The following is a 6,574-nucleotide window of genomic DNA, read 5'->3' as shown; positions in this document are numbered from 1 at the left end:
CTAATAAGTTAAAATAAGAAGGATAGATAACTAAAAGATACATAAAAATAAAAATGAATAAAATCCAATTAAGAACGTAGAATAAATAAATAAAAATTAATATACCAAAAATAAAATAAAAATAAAAAAATTTAATAACAATAATATATAATAGTTACGATTATATTCATTAATATCTATCAGGAAGAAATAAATAGAAAGAGCGCCTAACATAAAAAGAAGGAGAAGGACCGGAAAAAGTCCAAAACAGGAAGGACAAACCCTAACGAAAGCAAAGAAAAAGAAAGGGGGGGGGGAGGAAGAGAAAGACTAGGATGAAAGGGCGGGGATCCAACATCTACTGATCTTCCAGCCGTCATCTCTATTGAGATTGTTTGGCCTTCTTTCAATCTCAATAGCTTCCCTGAATTTATGATGATGGAACTGAGCAACTTTGGCAACAACCTTGGCCTCCTCTATACACACCTAATGCTTGGTCTTTTCTACATGCTCCGCCAATGCTGAAGACTTGGATCTCCCATGTCTTAGGTCGGCTGCATGTTCGTTGATCCTCTGATGGATGGAGCGCCCTGTTTCCCCAATATAGGGGGTCCCACAAGAACAAGGGATCAAGTAGACACCCTTCATGTCCTTAGGGTTAATAAGAAATGAGGAATTCTCTGCCCTAAAATCCTTAAATCAAAACAAAGATATTGTAGTTCTGAAGGTGGACAAAGGAGGAGCTACGGTCATCCTTAACAAGGATGATTACCATAGCAAGATGTTAGATCATCTTCACAATAGTGGCAGTTATAAAAAACTGCCCAAGAAACCTCTGAAGAATATTTCTAGGATAGTGGCTCTCGCCATCAAATCTAATAACTCGGTGAGTTCCCTGTGCCACAAGCTCATTGAAAGCAATCCCATTGCTCCTAGGATCTATGGGTTACCGAAGATTCACAAGGAAGGGGCCCCTTTGAGGCCTATTTTCAACACCGTTGGCGATCCGACCTATCTTCTGGCTAAATTCCTTGCCCTTAAGCTTAAGCCCCTGGTTGGCCGCTCTAAGTCCTTCGTGAAAGACTCTGCATCCTTCGTTAAGGAGCTTAAGGATATTAAGCTTAGCCCTGAGGACATTCTCGTCAGCTTTGATGTGGTCTCCCTTTATACTTGCATCCCTATAAAGGAGGCCTTGGAAGTGATCTTTCGCCTAACAGATCCCGATACCGCGCATCTGGTGGAGATCTGTCTCACTTCCACTTTCTTCTGTTTCGAGGGTGAGTTCTTTGAACAGACTTGTGGTGTTGCCATGGGTTCCCCTCTTTCCCCTATTGTTGCGAATCTTTTTATGGAAGATTTCGAAGCCAAAGCTTTAGCCTCGGCTCGTCTCCTTCCCAAGCTTTGGAAAAGGTATGTAGATGACACTAATGTCATCTGGCCCCATGGCCCAGAGGAGCTGGATCACTTCTTTAATCACCTCAACAGCCAGTCCTCTGCCATTAAGTTCACCATGGAAAAAGAGGTCAATGGTTGCCTCCCTTTCCTGGATATTCTTATATCTAGGAATAAGGATGGCTATCTCTCCCACTCTGTGTTCCGAAAGAAAATGCATACTGAGCAGTATCTTCATGCCGATTCCCATCATTTCCCTGCTCAGAAGATGGGTGTTCTTAACACCCTCGCTACTCATGCCCTTAGGATTTCTGATAGTGAGAGCTTTGATAAGGAGAGATCCCATCTCCTTGATGTCTTTGTGGAGAATGGATATAGTAGGCGCCTAGGTCAGAAGGCTTTCTGTAAAGCCTCTAAAAATGCGTTAATTAAGAAAGAGCCAAAAGAGCGTCGTCTAGGTGTCCATCTTCCCTATGTCCAAGGAACCACGGACAAGATTGCTCGGATCCTTAAGAGGTATGAGATTCCCTCAACCTTTATGCCCCTCAACACCATTCACAATTCCCTCCAATCGGCGAAAGATCCCATTAACCCTAAGGACATGAAGGGTGTCTACTTGATCCCTTGTTCTTGTGGGACCCCCTATATTGGGGAAACAGGGCACTCCATCCATCAGAGGATCAGCGAACATGCAGCCGACCTAAGACATGGGAGATCCAAGTCTTCAGCATTGGCGGAGCATGTAGAAAAGACCAAGCATCAGGTGTGTATAGAGGAGGCCAAGGTTGTTGCCAAAGTTGCTCAGTTCCATCATCGTAAATTCAGGGAAGCTATTGAGATTGAAAGAAGGCCAAACAATCTCAATAGAGATGACGGCTGGAAGATCAGTAGATGTTGGATCCCTGCCCTTTCATCCTAGTCTTTCTCTTCCTCCCCCCCCCCCCCCCCCCTCTTTATTTTTCTTTGCTTTCGTTAGGGTTTGTCCTTCTTCTTTTGGACTTTTTCCGGTCCTTCTCCTTCTTTTTATGTTAGGCGCTCTTTCTATTTATTTCTTCCTGATAGATATTAATGAATATAATCGTAACTATTATATATTATTATTATTAATTTTTTTTTTTGGGTCTATTAATTTTTTTTATTTTTTTTTATTTATTTATTCTATGTTCTTAATTGGATTTTATTCATTTTTATTTTTATGTATCTTTTAGTTATCTATCCTTCTTATTTTAACTTATTAGTAATATATAATTACTATAACCAACTATCACCCTAAAATTACCTTATATTTATAAATATATTTATATATGAAAGTAAGGTCTTTTATCTAACTAATTTCCATTGAATTTACAATTTTTATTATTATACTTTTTAACCAGCTAATAACGTAATCACCATAAAAAATTATTTCATATTTTTAAGTTTATAGTAATTATAACTAACTTACCTACCTTATATATTAATTTTTTATATATTGGTCTTTAATATAACTAATTCCCACTTAATTTACTTTTTTAAATTATACCTTTCAACTAACTTCTATTATTTTATATATATATATATATATATATATATTTATATTTAATTTTAACTTTCTAGTAATATATAGTTATTATAACTAACTATCATCCTAAAATTACCTTACATTCATATATATATATAAGTTAGGTCCTTGATCTAACTAATTCTCATATAAGTCAAAAAAATTTAATATACTAATAATGTAATCAACATCTATAATTATTTCTTTTATATAATCTAAGGTATGATAACTAACTCCCATTATATTATCATTTTGACTTTTTGACTGCAGTCCCTAAGTCAAAATTAGCCGTTGGTCAAGATAGCAGTTGGAGGCTCTGCTCAGACTATTTAGCATGCAAAGCTGGATCTGTTTCTTCAACTTGTCCTGGCGATGAATCAAACTGGTTGGTTCGAAACGCGTCGACAAATGTCTCTCTTTATGTGATTTACGCCCAAGTTCTACTTATAATAATTTGCACAATCTTCACAAAATAATTGGAATCCACCTATGCCATGGCAGCCTTGGGCTCAACCACAATCTTGGAATCAAGGATGGAAAAATCTTTATCGAAGATATTCTCAATGCCACCTTATCCAAATTTTACACCACAATACTTCCCTCAAACCAACCAGTTACCTCGAGCTCAATATCAAAATGCAAATCCACAACTTTCTTTTCCATTTTCACAAAGACCGAATCAATTACCCATTCAACCACTCCAAAATCCAAACAATAAAACTTCACAACCTGTTTACAACTTAGAAGGACAAAATCCTCAAACTTATATGATAAATCCATTAGATCTGAACAATGTTTAATTAAGGTCTGGTAGAGTATTAGAAAGGAAGAAACCATTTGTTGTTATTCAGGAAACATAAAAGAATTCTCAAAAAGACAATAATAACTCTGAAGAAGAGATTTCCCTTACTCAGAAACAAAATATTGAAACACAAAAAGATCCCACACATTCTAATAATACTCCTATTATAGAAAAGCCTTCAGTATCTATCTCAAGACCACCTTTTCCTGAAGGGTTGAAAATTGATAAAGGAGTAGAAAAAAAATCATATTGCCTGATTATGATATGTTAGATGAATTTAAAAAAAAAAGTATAAAAATTCCTTTATTACAAGTAATAAAATAAATATCGATTTTTGCAAAAACAATTAAGGAATTGAGTACTAAAGGATTAGGAAGAAAAAGAAAAGAAATAAAAAGAATTCAACTAGTCGGGAAAATTGTAGATATCATGATGGAGAAAACAATAATTCAAAAATATTTAGATCCAGGAAGCCCCATTGTGAAAACACACATTAATGGAACTGAAATACCAAACACACTGGTCGATCTAGGAAAAGCCATAAACATAATGAGCAAACAAACTATGGATAAATTGAAGCTTCATAATCTTCAATACACACCAACATTGTTACAATTAGCAGACAGGTTTGTAATTAAACCTGATGGTGTGTTAGAAGATATATATGTATCCTTATATTCTTGGGAATATCCTGTTGATTTCATGATTCTAACACCCAAGAATAATTTAGGAGGACATCCATTAATTTTAGGAAGGCCATGGTTAGCTATAGCCGATGCTTTTATTAGTTGTAGATCATGAGACATGTTTATCTTAGATGGAAGCTCGACAAAGAAATTTACATTGTACCCACCTGCAAAAACAATGATAGAAGTAGAAAATGAAGAATGGATAGATGATGATATACAACCGGTTTTCACTATTGCACAAATAAAGGAGGATCAAATTTTAAATTCAATAAAAAATAATGAAACCTCTTTATATTATGACAATAGTCAATCTTTTCAAGAACAATGTAATATTGAATATCTATCATCTAGACAAATGTCTTTACATTCTATGGAAAAATTTAGAAATTCTTCAATACAATTTTTTCCAGGGAAAATCTTGAACATCAATGAAAACCTGGAATAATTACAAAAAAAGAAACTAGTAGAAATATTGCAAAAACATTATTCTTCATATGCATGGGAATACACTGATATGAAAGGAATTGATCCTAAAACATGCATGCATAATATTTATATTGAAGAAAATCCTAGACCAATTCGACAATAACAAAGAAGAATGAATCCAAACTTAAAAGAAATTGTTAAAGAGGAATTGCAGAAATTGTTAAATGTAAATTTCTTCTATCCAATATCAGATAGTCAATGGGTTTCACCCCTAGTAATCGTTCCTAATAAAAATGGAAAATGGAGTGTATGCATTGATTACGGGGAATTGAATAAAGCAACTTTGAAAGATCACTTTCCACTTCCTTTCATATATCAAGTTTTAGATACATTAGCAAGAAAAAAATATTTCTCATTTTTGGATGGCTTTAGTGGGTATAATTAGATTCAGGTAGCACCTGAAGATCAAGACAGAACCACATTCACCTGTCCATGGGGGACTTATGCTTATCGAGTACTTCCTTTTGGATTTGTAGAAATTCTCACTGTAGATTAAACTAATTATGCAATGTACTAAAGCAAAATACTTAATCTGCTTCTACAATCAAACTTGTGGAAGCTTAATCGATTTTGAGAAAGATCAAACATAACACATATAACAAATAAGAAGATTCAATCACACATGAAACGCAGAAGAATACTCTGGGGAAAGCCTCAGTTAAAAACCCCGCTATCTGTATTATCATACAAGTGGAAATATCTCAGGATTACACAAAGCTTTAGCTCTCAAGCTATCCAGCTCTCACTAAAATCCCTCACTACTGCTCATAGACAGAATAGACAACACATATGCCTTCCTTCAGTCCTCCAAGCCTCCTATTTCCTTGCGCAGTTTCTCTTGGGTCCTCCAGCTGCCACTTATGTGATTCTCACCTCCCACACTACTCTGACCTCTGCAGTAACTGCACAATCCTGAAGGAATGAATTCCTTCTGCATGCAAGAGATATTCACTTGGGAATATTCTAGCAACTAATAGTACAATGTACTTGCCTTTAATCTCAACTGGGTCTTTGTTTGAACTGACATGCATTGGTTATTTATGAGAGAATATTCAATTATCTGGATAATAGTAGTTGCATGCATGCATGCATTAACTGACTGAACTCACAATTAGTTCCACAAACTGTTTGGAACTAATTTAACTGGACTTACCTCGGTTAACTGAGCTAACTAATTACAACTCAAATACAACTCATCCTTATCTCCTTAATTAAGGGATAACTTCCTCAATCAAAGGGATAGTTGTTGCATGTCTTCACAAAGACTTCATGTTTGATTTTCACCAACTAATTAACTCAAGATGAATTAATTAATTATTTTTCAAACAGCTGGTGAGACTAAATTCGAATTTTAATTCAAGGACAAATTAAAATTGGAATATATCCTGAAATGCTATCTATAGCAATGCTATTTTTAGAATTTCTTGTTGCTATTTTCAACACTCCCTCTCAACAAGAAAGGGATTATTTGTCACCTCAATCCTATCTCTATGGAACTCGAATTTACACTTTGACAATGCCTTAGTCAAAATGTCAACATCTTGCTCCTCAGTCAAAATATACTACAACAACATGATCCTCCTAGCCACACAGTCTCTGAGATGATGATATTGAATGTCGATATGCTTAGACCTGTCATGAAATACTGGATTCTCAGAGAGTTTGATACAACTCTGACTATCACAA

Source organism: Pinus tabuliformis, chromosome 8 (genome assembly GCF_031772625.1).
Source record: "Pinus tabuliformis cultivar Carrire ecotype Pingquan chromosome 8, CPIR1, whole genome shotgun sequence".
NCBI classification, from domain to species: domain Eukaryota; kingdom Viridiplantae; phylum Streptophyta; class Pinopsida; order Pinales; family Pinaceae; genus Pinus; species Pinus tabuliformis.
Note: the sequence above shows the minus strand (reverse complement) of the source record.